This window comes from Mustela lutreola, chromosome 16, assembly GCF_030435805.1.
Source record: "Mustela lutreola isolate mMusLut2 chromosome 16, mMusLut2.pri, whole genome shotgun sequence".
NCBI lineage: Eukaryota > Metazoa > Chordata > Mammalia > Carnivora > Mustelidae > Mustela > Mustela lutreola.
The window spans coordinates 27,755,484-27,768,737 of NC_081305.1; the positions used below are offsets into that span (position 1 = coordinate 27,755,484).

General features: G+C 42.2%; 1 long non-coding RNA gene across 1 annotated transcript in view; it reads left to right on the forward strand.

The window, feature by feature from the left end:
• Positions 1 to 13,254, forward strand: part of LOC131818443 (uncharacterized) — a 95,019-nt gene that overhangs the window by 26,541 nt on the left and 55,224 nt on the right. Inside the window, exon 2 of the long non-coding RNA XR_009348825.1 lies at positions 12,088 to 12,253. This is a non-coding gene — a long non-coding RNA (uncharacterized LOC131818443). The remainder of the gene's footprint in view (positions 1 to 12,087; positions 12,254 to 13,254) is intronic.

Below are 13,254 nucleotides of genomic sequence, written 5' to 3' on the forward strand. Positions count from 1 at the left end.
AAGCAAACATCTTTATGCACACTATATTATCAAAAGTGGTAGATGCTATGAAGAAAAGCAAAATACAGTGAAAGTAGACAATGAGATGTACGGTTTTAGATGGGATGTTCAGACAGCTTTGAAGAGGACATGATCAGAGAACTGAATCAAGTGAGAAAACAAACTGTAGGTATATTTGGGGGAATGGCATTCTAGGCACAGCAAACTGAAGGTGCAAAGACACGGAGAGATGTTCACTGTGCCAAGGAAAAGCACAGGCGTACATGTGGCTGCAGAGAAGGAAGCTGGGAGAGAGGCAGTAGGAGAGAAGGGCAGAAGCACAGCCTTATTGTGAACAAGATGGGGAGCAGTTAGAGGATTTTGAGCAGATTCTCTGGCTCTAAAATAGAAAAGAGACCTCTGGAGGCAAGATGAGAAATGGGGCATCAGTCTAGGAGGCTCTGAAGGCATCCTGTGAGCTAGTGGCTGCATGAGTAGAAGTGGTTATAAGATATTTGGAGCATCTTGTTTTGTTTGAAGGTATAAAAACATTTTCCCTGCTCCATCCTGACAGCTTCCTTCCAATAGCTTTTGACACCGACCTCTTCCCTGAAACCTCCCTAGATTGGGCAGGAGAGAATCAGTGGTTTCCCACCTTCTTGTGCTCCCTTTGTTTTTCCTCATGGCGGGAGGAAGGAGTACCAGGCAAGGGATTAGAACATCGTAACTCTGTTCCAGCCCTTTTATGCCTAGTTGGTGAATTCGGACGAAACACTCAGCATTTCTGAGCCTTCATTTCAGCACTCTTAAAATTAGTCTTCTCTTTGTTTTTTACTCTGTGGGATGGTTGTTAGTGTCAAAGGAGCTAATGTGAGCTTATGCATTTTATAAACATTAAGAAGTAAGCACAGGAAAAGGACTGTTGTCTTTTGTTTACCTCTATCCTGACTATTCAGAAATAGCCTTATCACATGTTAACTGGGTGGTGAAAATACTTATGTGTTATGATCTCATTGAAGCAAACTAACTAGTTAAACAGTCTTTCAAGAACGTGGAGATAGGAAAAAGTGTGCTCATGGGAGTTTGGTAGATTTTCTTTAAGTTTTAGAGAATTCAGCCCCAACTCCCCAGAACCTCCCTGTCTCCAGAGGTAGATGGAATCAGTGGTGTTCAGAACAAAGGTTTGCACCACCCATGTCCTCCATTGTCAAACCAGGTTTCCTTTACAATCCCTGAGCTCTGCTAAGTGAGGAAGGAATGGGTTCTTGACTTTATCTTACAGAGTTTCAGGAAAGCTTGGAAAGGAAAGGGACTTTAGGTCAGCCCTCTAAGCCCTGTTAGAACTTGTTATTTGCTCATCATTCTTCCTTCTCTGTGTTTCGGCCATGGCTTCTGCATGGTTCTAGTATGCTTCCCCACCCCTTCAATGTGGGGCTTGGTCATGTGACTCTCTCTGGCCAGTGAGATGTGGATGGATTGTTATACAGCTTTCAAGCTGAGACTTTGAGAGGCATGGCAAGTTTCTCCCAGCCCTCTTGGAGCTTCTGCTCTGCATTTTGAGAATAACATGCCCTTGTCCTGCAGGAGGACACACAGAGCAAATCTGAAACATCTCAAAGTCTGGATCCGGTCTAGTTTATTGAGCCCAGCTAAACCTACTGAGAACAGCCAACTATAGTTGACCCATGAGTAAAAAATAAATGCTTATCTTCAAAACCTGGTAAGCTTTCTGGGATTGTTTGATATATAGCATTATTATATATTTTGAGGTGACAGAAAACTTGTGAATCACATTAGTCTGTTCTCAAGCTATTTTGATTCCATGAGGTTACTCTAAGCTATGTGAGAAGCTTCTTAGGCTTCTGTGGCTTTACCTTATTTATTCAAGTCAATGAACATTTACTGGGTAGAATAGTTTTTTTTTTTTAAAGATTTTATTTATTTAGTTGACAGACAAGAGATCACAAGCGGGCAGAGAGGCAGGCAGAGAGAGGGGAGGAAGCAGGCTCCCCGCTGAGCAGAGAGCCCGATGCGGGGCTCGATCCCAGGACTCTGAGATCATGACCTGAGCCGAAGGCAGCGGCTTAACCCACTGAGCCACCCAGGCACCCCTAGAATAGTTTTAAAGAGCAGATTCCATACCAGTTCCCAGGACAGCATCTCAACTAGAATTGGGCCCATGTTGATACCAAAGTAAGAGCTGTAAAGTTAAGATGACTAATAGAACATTTGAGATGGAAGGCCAGACTGCAACTATATATCAGGCCCTTATGACTTCAAACAAGAAATAGATCAAGGCAGTCTAATAAAGAAAGACCACAGAAAATAATCTACAACTGCAATGTCACCTTGGTGCTTGAAGAAGGACTCTGATCAAAAGCTTTGAGTCTGGGTGAATCAGGAAATAACTTTCCTCTTGTCAGCAGTTGCCATCAGCTATTGGTTTAAACAATGAGATTTGAATCTCCAGTCCCTGTATGTCTAGCTGTGCTGACTTGATAGATAGATGAATGAATCTTAGCAGGTCCTGTAACTTACTGGTACCAGAAAGCTTCCCAGAGGACTGGCAGTAAAGGGAGAATCTAATGTGACAGCCTGAAGGCATCAGTGATCCCTGGACCAGAGTCACCTTGGAATTCTCTGGTCTCCCGGACAACTGAGTCATAAATCCTGGGCATCTCAGAGCTGGAAGGGGCTTAAAGATCATCTGCCAACTCCCTGTCCTGATGCTTAAAATACCGAAAAACATCTAGGAGAAGTAGTTATCCATTGCAGTGAGAAAAACATATCCCTTGTCAAGGCTACATATATCATGTTTAGATAACTCTGTGCTATGGAATGAATGTTTGTTTCCCTCTAAAATTCATAGTAAAACGCTAATCTCCTATGTGGTATTTGGAGATGGGGCCTTTGGAGATAATAAGGTTTAAATGAGGTCATGAGGATGGGGCCCTCAGGATGGGATTAGTACCTATGGAAGAAGAGACAGGAGAGATCTTGCTCCCTCTCCTCTGGCTTCACCATATGAGGATACAAGAAGAAAATGGCCGCCTGCAAACCAGGAAGTGGGCTCTCACCAGATGCCAGATCTATCAGCACCTTGATCTCGGGCCCCCCAGCTTCCAGAACTGTGAAAAATAAATGTTTTTTGTCTAATCCCCTCAGTCTCAGTAATTTGTTATAGCGGCCCAAATGGACAAAGATACTCCAGTCGTCAAGCAGTTCTTTCTCCTACCAAGCTGATCTCTTTCTTTCTTATTCTCATTCCTCATTCTCTTCATGTATTTGAAGGCTTAGAGCTGGAGTCAGCAAACCTTTTCTGTAAGGGCCTAATAGTAAATATCCTAGGCTTTGTGGGCCATTTGGTCTCTGTCACCCTGCCATTGTAGCAAGTGAAAGCAGTCATCAACAATACGTAAATGAGAGGGCATGGCTGTGTTCCAATAAAACTCTATTTAGAGACACAGGCATTTGAATTTCATTAGATTTTTACCTTGCAGAAAATATTACTCTTCTTTTGATTTCCCCCCCAACTATTTAAGTACATGAAAAGTGTTCTTATCTTGTGGGCTCTACAGAAACAGGTTGGAGCTGATTTTTTTCTGCAGGCTATATAGTTTGATGGCTCCTAGCAAAGCTTCCTCCTCTTCCTCAAGACAGTCAGCCTGCCTGCCTTCCTTCCTTCCTTTCTTTCCATTTGTTTGAGAGAGGGAGTATGAAAGAGAACAGAGAGCACAAGTAGGCAGAACGGCAGGCAGAAGGAGAGGGAGAAGCAGGCTCCCCACTTAGCAGGGAACCCGATGCGGGGCTTGATCCCACGACCCTGAGATCATGAACTGAGCTGAAGGCAGACACTTAACCAACTGAACCACCCAGAAGCCCAAAACAGTCTTTCAATTATGAATCATTTCTACTCCATCCTGGATACTCATCAAACAAGTTTGAGCACTTACTATGGAAAAGTGAAAAGGACTAGGACTATGCACTACGGAGTCTATGGACTAGGGAGCAAGTTTGCATCAGCTGCTGGGGATATGAATTTGATAATGGCATGGTCCCCACCCCAAGAAGACTAGGCAGAGGCACTTTCTAATATGACCTTCAAATTAGCCCTTTGTGGCACATATTGCTATCATACAGAAGGGGAAATCAAGGCCAGAAAGGATAAATAATTTGCCTAAGGTCTAAGAAGTGACATAGCCTAGATTGGGAACCCAAGCCATCGGGTTCAGCATCTGGCCTGTGGTGCCATCCCTGTGTGGAAACTGAGACAGTAAGCTACGTTTTATACATCTCTTCTGGAACCGGCACTTTGTTGCTCATGTCTCACTTAGTCCAAACGATGTCCTAGGAGATGAGCATCAGAATTCACATTCTACAGATGAGACTCCCCACCAGGCAGTGACTTGCCCAAGGCCATGCAGAGCCTTGAGCATTCCCCACTTCCTGTCTGGCTCGCTGTTCTTAGCCCCAGACCAAGGGATAACGAGAGAGGGAGCTCACAACTGCCCTCATAACATGTGTAGTCGGGGCAGAAGGCAGATTTACCCAACATGCCGTTTACTTTTGACACTTCGGACCCCTTGTTAAGGTGTAGAAGACAAAGTGTGCTCATTTCCGTGACTTTGTTCTATGCAGAGACTGGAAAAAAAAAAACTGGGGGCTGGTGCCTGATGGGTACATGCTGGGATTCAAAAAGGAGGAAGAGGCATTCTAAAAGGGGTATGGACTCTTGCTACTTAAAGTGGTGTCCCCACATTAGCAGCACGGACACCATCCAGGTGCACGGTCATTTGAAGGGCCATCCCCTGTGATGTGACTGTCATTCCCGGGCATTCTGCTCTTCCTTGGAGGCCACTTCCCCTGCTTTTCCTTAGAAGCTCAGTGCCCATCCATATCTCAGCAAGCACAGGGAGCTCACATCAGACTGGCAGATGCCTGGGTTCTGTGCAGCTTTCTCCCTCACTTGTCCTGTGGCTTGGGGCAAGTTCTAAACCCTCTCTGGACCTCAGCTTGTTTCTCTTCTGGAAAATGCCCACATCAGTTGTTTTCCATCCTGACGGCCTCTGTTATCATCTGGGGAGTTTTAAAATAATTCTGATGTCCAGGGCCTACAGCCAGAAGTTCTGATTTCACAGGTACTGGGTGAGGCCCAGGAATGGGAGCTATTTCAACTTTCCAGGCCACACACACACACACACACACGAACACACACAGACTTCCCAGGCTATTACAGTGTATAGCCAGTGTTACGAACCGAGACGGCAGATCCCTGCTTCTCAAACATCGGAATGCATGAACATTACCTGGGCGCTCCCTGAGAATTCAGATGCCCAGGCCCACCCAGTGCTTCGGAGTCAGAATTTCCCAGTGTGGGGGGCCCCACAGACGGGCATGAGTACGTTTAACCAGCTTCCAAGGTGATGCTAACATACAACAAAGCCTGAGAACTGCCAGAATCAATGGCCTTGGAGGTCTCTTTCAGCTCTGACTCTGAGGTCCCCCGACTCAGTGATTCTGGGCTTCCTTCCTGAGCTGGCATCGAGGCGTCATCAGCTTGTAAGCAAAGCTCCAGTGCCCCCTGAGAACGCGGCCAGCTGGCAACAGTGGAGAAAAACGATAAACACATTTGGATTCTCTTTATCAGCCGTGCCACGAACATGATGTACGGAAGGACGGGGTCTCTGTGTCAAGGCCATCTGAGGCCTTGGGTTAGGACCAAGGGCAGGCCTGGGCCCTGCTCTCTTTGCATGCTCCTTGCTTTGGCCCCCGAGGTGGGTATAAGTTCCAGGCAGCTACTTAGGCCTACATGCCAGCCCCAAATCCACTTGAAAGAGAAAGATGAGCCTGAGAGCTGATGCGAATTTTCCCACCCTACTTTGTCTTTCTGTGTCAACCCCCTTGGTAGGCTAGATAAATACCTTGACTTCCAGGAGGATCCAGGCCTAGAGTAAGGAACCCAGAGCCAGGCTTCAGACAGGCTCTGCGGCTGGGCTCTGACCTTGCCCTGGCTCGCGGAGGCCATCCTGGAGTCTCCATTCCTCTCCGCAGCATGTGGCGATTTAATGGCAGTGAAATTTATTGTGGGTAATGGAGTGTCAAGCTCCTTATTGCTAATGGATGATTTCAAATGTGGAGAAGGATTTATTAAATAAGTCAAGCATACGCCTCCAAGAGACGATTACTATGAGTGAAAACAATTATATAGTTAAACAAGGAGGAAAGAAATTTTAAATACGTCTTTAAAGTTCTCTAAATCAGTTTAAATGCATGATTTTAGAAGGTGGGGGGATCAGTTTCAGCAAATTACTCATCAGGTTTTTTTTTTTTTTTTTCCTTTTTTTAATTCCACAGGAACCAATTGCCCTATTTGGCTGCCATTTAAAGAGGTTACTGATTGGTGTTTGGAGAAGTGGGGGAAAAAGCTAAGGGAGTGGGACCTAGTTTGGTAATTTCCTGGAGTTGCCAGGTTTCAATCTCCTTGATGAGTAAGTGGGTTTACCCTGGAATGAAAGGAAGTCAGGGAGCCAGTAGGAACTGTCATGCAAAGAGAAAGGTCGGGGATGTCTTCCTGTTACTAGACAATGGTGCCGAGCCTTAGAACTGGAAGAACTTTGGAGGACCTTGGTCAGTTTCACTGTGCAGATGGAGAAGCTGAGGCCCAGAGAGGGACAGTGACTTGGCAAAGATCACACAGCTCATAGATTGCAAGGCTAAAAGCCAGAGTTCCCCATTGGTCTGTCTGTGTGATGGGATCATAAGTCTGACCTCACAGGGCTATCTGGAAGGAGACAAGGAAGCAGGAGGGAAAGTGCTGTGGGAACTCTATATGTTTAGTACCTGGAAGGGGCTACTCTGGGGAAGGGATTGGCTGAGAACCTCTGTGATGGTTCATTTTGGTGAAGGAACCACTCTTCAGGCGTTCCAGACATTCTACAGCCAGGACCACAGCTGGCTGAAGTCCCTGGGCTTGTCTCTCCCACTGAGCTGAGGAGAAGCATAGGCAGCCACAGCCCCCTGACATTTTCTTTGAGATGGTGACAGCTGGTGGGACTTTTGACTAAAGGCATAAAGAGCAAGCAGGCAAAAAAAGTCACTGTGTTAAAAAGTGGTTTAAAAATGTGCAACGCCATCTGTTTGACCACGGTGATTTTTTGGGGTGTGTGTGGGGGGACAGAAACCTTCCCCTCTCCCACTGCTGGGTCTTTCCACGGTCAGGGCTCAAGACAAGAAACTTGATCAAGTCGGCAAGGTTTGTTTTCTGTGCTCCCTTCTTTTTGTTCCCTTCTGTGCCTAATGCAGGTCCTCAATCCTGCTTCCTGAAAAGACATTTTCTTAATTTCCCCAATTGCTAACGAGGTCTACCCTTTGCCAAAACCCTAATGATGGGACTCAAAAGGCAGGTTTCTGGTTTTGGCCTTTTGCTGTGTGAGTCCGGTTCTGGTGTAGAGATATGGGATTTTAAAAGACAGGCATTTAAGCTCTTCTCCACCTCAAAATACTGCAATCTTTGTATTTACTCGGGTTTTCCTTCGTGTCCTAAAGTTTTATGCTTTTCTCCGGCTGGTATTTCTTATCAAGTTTGTCTGAAGCATTTTTCAGGTTACTCTTCTCCTCTTGTGGATAGGGTTATAAAATGTATATTCTAGGGCACCTGGGTGGCTCCGTGGTTTAAAGCCTCTGACTTCGGCTCAGGTCATGATCCCAGGGTCCTGGGATGGAGCCCTGCATTCACGGGGAGCCTACTTCCTCCTCTCTCTCTGCCTGCCTCTCTGCCTACTTGTAATCTCTGTCAAATAAATAAATTAAATCATTTTTAAAAAAGTATATTCTAGTTCATTACTGTTGTGTAATATGAAAGTTATTAATTTTGTGCATGGATTTTTGTATCTGTCACCTGGATGAATTTGTATTTGATTATAATTGCCCTTTGGTTTCTGTGGATTTTCTAGGTAAATGGTTATATGGGCAGCAAATAGTTTCATCTCTCTCTGTTCAATTTGATTCCTTCTCTTGTCTTTCTCCGTGGGCAAGCCCTCAATACAGTATTGAAAAGTAGCAGAGGTCATAGGCATCCTTGCTTTGATCCTGACTATTTACCATTAACTGGTAATTTACCATTAACTATGATGTGTGCTCTGGGTCTATAGTAGAACGCATTACCTAGTTGGGATTTTTTTTTTTTTTTTCATCAGAAATGGGTACTGAGGGGCGCCTGGGTGGCTCAGCGGGTTAAAGCCTCTGCCTTCGGCTCAGGTCATGATCCCAGGGTCCTGGGATTGAGCCCTGTATCCGGCTCTCTGCTCCGCAGGGAGTCTGCTTCCTCCTCTCTCTCTGCCTGCCTCTCTGCCTACTTGTGATTTCTGTCTGTCAAATAAATAAATAAAATCTTTAAAAAAAAAAAAGAAATGGGTACTGAATTTTATTAAATTTTAACATCATTGAAACGATCTGTTGAGAGGATTTCAGTCAAGTCAGAAACATAGATGGTGTTTAGATGTTGAACCATTCTTATATTTCTGTTCACAATGAGGTACTGGTTTTGATTTCTAATCCTTTGCTTAGGATTTTTGCTCATAAATGGTATTGGCATATGTTTTTTTTTCCCCTTTTGTCTGTGTTTTCCCTGTCCGGTTTTGGAACTGGGTTATGCTAGCCACATCAATGAGTTGGGTAGTTTCTATCGTCAATGCCCTAGAGTGTGTATTGTGTGCAATTCTGGGTTTCCTGAATGTTTGGTAGAACATTCAAGACAGTAAACTTTCTTACTTTGTGCATCTTAGCAGGGTAGAGCTTGAATGACTATTTCAGTTTCCCGGATGATTATTGTTCTTTCATGATTTTTTTTTGGAGCCAATTATTGTGATTTATTGTCCCCCCCCCCCCCCCCAGAAAACTATCCAATCCATCTAGATGTTCAAATGCTTTGGTATAAAATTCTCTTTACTTTAGAATATGTGTTGTCTATTCTATCTCATTTATCATTCCTAACACTGTATTTTTCTGTCCTGCTTCCTCATCCCTCCCCTAGTCTCTCAATCTTGCCACAGGTGATTCTAGTTTACTGGTCTTTTCAAAGAACCAACTTTTAGTTTTATTAATTGACACTATTGGTTTATTTCCTAGTTTATTATTTTTTGCACTTTGTCTTCCCTGAAGTTTCATTGTTTTTATTTTTTTTTTAATCTTGAAAAGCTTACTTTGTTTTTACTGTTTTTTCTCTTTTCTGAGAACTTCAAGACTAAATTTTCCTGAGTTAGGTGTGTGCCTCAGATTTTTGATATATGGACTCTCCTTGTCATTAATTTCTAAAAGGTAATATTAATTTTTCTTTTAACCTAAGAATTATTTAAAAGATGTTAAACACTCCCAGATGTGTAGGACTTTTTGGCCATTTTATTTGTTATTGATTTTGAATTTTATTGTATTTGGGCCTAGAAGTAACTGGTTGGACTCCTTTGTTATGAGAATTTGTTGAGATTTCTTTTAGGGCCTAATACATAATTTATTACAAATTTATACAAACACATAAGTTATTTTTTTTAATATTTCATGTGTAACCGAAAATAATGAGCTGTCTTTTATTAACATCTATAGCTATTACATCACATTTTAAAATTATAGTATATATACTATTCATATCCTCTCTCTTTGTACTTAGAGATACTTTGTATTTTGTACTCCCTTCGTACAGCTACTTAATCTGGTGGTTTCTGTGTCCAACTCTTTTTTTTTTTTTTTAAGATTTTATTTATCTGACAGAGAGAAATCACAGGTAGGCAGAGAGGCAGGCAGAGAGAGAAGGGGAAGCAGGCTCCCCGCTGAGCAAGGAGCCCAATTCAGGACTTGATCCCAGGACCCTGGGGTCATGACCTGAGCCAAAGGCAGAGGCTTTAACCCACTGAGCCACCCAGATGCCCCTGATAAGTCTTTTCTATAGAACTTATAGTTTATCTATGTGAAATGTCTCTTATCTCAGTCCCTTTCATTGTGCTTTGCCTTGATTTTTATTGTGTTTGGTATTGTTACTACTCTGCCCACATTTTTTTATTAGTATTTGCATGGCATAGCTATTTCCATTCTCTTATTTTTAACCTCCACTTATCATTTTGCTTTTGTGTATGTTAGGAGAAGCATATACTGTGCTTCTATTTTTAGAAGAGCAGAGAGCCTGATGCGGGGCTCCATCCCAGGACCCCGAGATCATGACCTGAGCTGAAGACAGAAGCTTTAACCCACTGAGCCACCCAGGCGCCCCTGGGCTTCTATTTTTTAAGCCTAATTTAAGAGCTTCTTTTATCTGATAGGGATTTAAACTACTTATACTTATTGATATTCCTGATATAATTGGACTTACACCTGTCATTTTTAAAAAAACTTATAAATTCATGTTTTTTTCTTCTTTATCTCTCTGATATTTGGGGGGAGCGGAGTTTATTGAATGACTTTTTGTTTTATTTTCCTACTGTAATGGTTTGAAGCTGCTCATTTTATTTCTGTACTTCCAATCAGTTGTAATAGACCCGTGCATTTTTAAGAGACATACTGAGTCTGGAAATCAATCATTACCTAGATCCTGCCAGTGAAAAATAGTAAAACCTTTTGCTTTTTTCACTACTTGATTTCTCCTATTATTTCTTTTTTTCTTCCCAACACTTAACCATGTTGGTATGACTTGGGATTTTAGGTACAAAATATTAAAGATTTTGTTTAAATATAATTATGTATTTCAGTAGTAAAGTCTTAATTTCTTTAGTTTTTTTTTTGTTTTGTTTTTGTTTTGTTTTGCTTAACATTACTTCTTATAGCCTACATTTTCCTCTTTTATTCCTTTCTTCATTTTATCTGGTTCTATCCTGTCTAGAGATTCTTTCTGACATATTATATGACAATATCTTTGGTTTCCTCTTTTACTTCAAAGATAGTTTTACTGGGCATCAAATAAATTCTAGATTAAAAATAAATTACTTTAGATATCTGAGATTATTATTGTTCTGTTGCCTGTTGTCTTCAATGGTTCCAGTAGGAATTTTGATGATACTTGAGTCTCATTTCTTTGCAAGGAAATCAGTTCTTTCTGTATGGAGGAATTTTCTCTTTGTAAAATTTTCCATATGATACCTAAATGTAGATCTTTTTAAATTTAACTTGCTCAGCATTTGATGGACATTTTAAATCTGGAGATTTTCATGTTTCTTTCAGGAGTTATTTCCCCACGTCTTACTTGAGCGTTTCTTTTCCATTCTCACTATTATGCCTTTCTAGGCTCCTATCAAAGGATTTTGTCACTGTTTGATTCATTCTCCATTTCCCTTAACTTTGTGCCTCTCTTTCATATCTGTTGCTTTCTGTGCTTTTCTCTTGGGGGAAGTCCTTGGTCCAATCTCCTACTTTACTAATTTGCTCTTTAGTTATATCTCTTCTGATTCTCAACCTACATATTGAAGCTGTTACTTTGCAAATTGTCATTTCCAGACCTCTAGTTGATGATCTTGTATGTATATAATACCCCCCACATGAAAATACTACTTGGAATTTTCTAAAGGCATTTTTATTTGTTCTGTTGATTCTTCCCATGGGCTTTAGCTCTTCAGGTTGTTAACCTTAGTTCTTCATGTTAAATTTAATTCCTCAGGTGGTTAGATTTGGTACTTTTCTTTTGTCATGTTGATTTTTTTCAGGACCAATCACCCTATCAATCATCCTTGGGCTCTCCTGCGACTTCTGTGCCCAGAACTGCTTTCTCTAACTCGTTTGCAGCACTTCTTTCCTTTGTGCAACTGGGATGTGTTTTTCTTCTTCAATCTTCCCTCTCTGTCTTACTCTTTTCAGGGATTTTTGATAATTTTTGGTCTGTTGGGAATACCTCTTCTTTTGTTACAACATTGTTATGGATTTTTATTATTCTTTCTTATTATATTATTATATATTATTTATTTATATTTTATTTATATTGTTGTCTTCTGCTGTTATTATTATTTATTTACTGTTTTTTGTAGGAGCCTGGGGTAGGAAGGAGAACATAGAGATTCTGCGTAGTTTACAACTGTTACCTGATCTCCTGAGCTTTTTATTTTATTTATTTATTTATTTATTTATTTAATGTAGGTTCCGCACCCCACATGGACCCTGATGTGGGGCTTGACCCTGAGATCAAGAACTGAGCTAAGATCAAGAGTCCGACGGTTAATGGATTGAGACATCCAGGCACCTCTCTCCTGAGCTTTTTATGTGTTGAAGGCTGATGTTTTAAATCAAGACTCCAAAGGTGAAGGTGAGTTGTGCAGCTAGGTTTAACCAGGGCTGGGTCTGCCCTCTGGGTCTAGCTAACAGCTGCTCTGACAAGGTCAGGGTCCACACTGGTATTCTTCCATTAGGAATTTCCTCTGTGGTCCATTGTTAGGATGGACCTAATTTTCCGCCTCTGGCTGGAAAATCTGTGGAGTCGGACAAGGTTTTCATTTGCTGGCCAGCCATGAATAATGAGTGTGGGGGAAGGACTGGACTTGAAGAAATTAGCCTTCCTTTTGTCTGGCATGAGGGAATATGGTAAATGTTGTGATGCACCATCCAGTTTCCCCTTCCAGAATAAAGAACCGGTTTCTCTCGCTGATGGCCAGGTCTCTGGAAGACAGAGGTCAGCTGTCAGCCCTTTAGGGAATGTCTCAGATAAAGAAAGTGACTTTGCGTCATGTCACATGTTTCCATGAGAAGCTGGTGACCCTGTTGCCCAGCCGCCTTGTCCCAACTTAGGTGGTTCTGAAGGATCATCTCATTTTCAGGACTCTCCACGTTTAGCACTCATACTGCATCACAGCTTGGTGTCTCGCTGTGCCCAGTCTGCCTCCTTCCCTTCATCCCATGGGTGTTGATCTTAGTGACACTCTAATAAACCTCCCGCATGCTAAACTTCACATCAGAGTCTGCTTTTTGGGGATTCTGACCTAGGACCAAGAATTTAGTGGAAATGACTACATCTATTGGAGAAAGCAGATGTTTAGCTACAGAAACACTTTAATCTGCCCTGGGCTTAGGTAGATGAGTTGTCTCAGGAAAAACAGGCAATCAGAAAGCAAGGAAGCAGCTGCTTCTAAAGCTGCCTGATTTACCCCCCCAGACCTGTTCCTTCTACAACTTGCACCAATGCAGAAAATGGTGATTCCATCTTTCCAGGTGCTCAAGATGATCTTCTTTTCTTACAACATTGGGTTCTTTTCTGATTTTGATCTCTACCGCCACATGCATGGCCATCAGGAAAATCTCTCAGCTTTACCA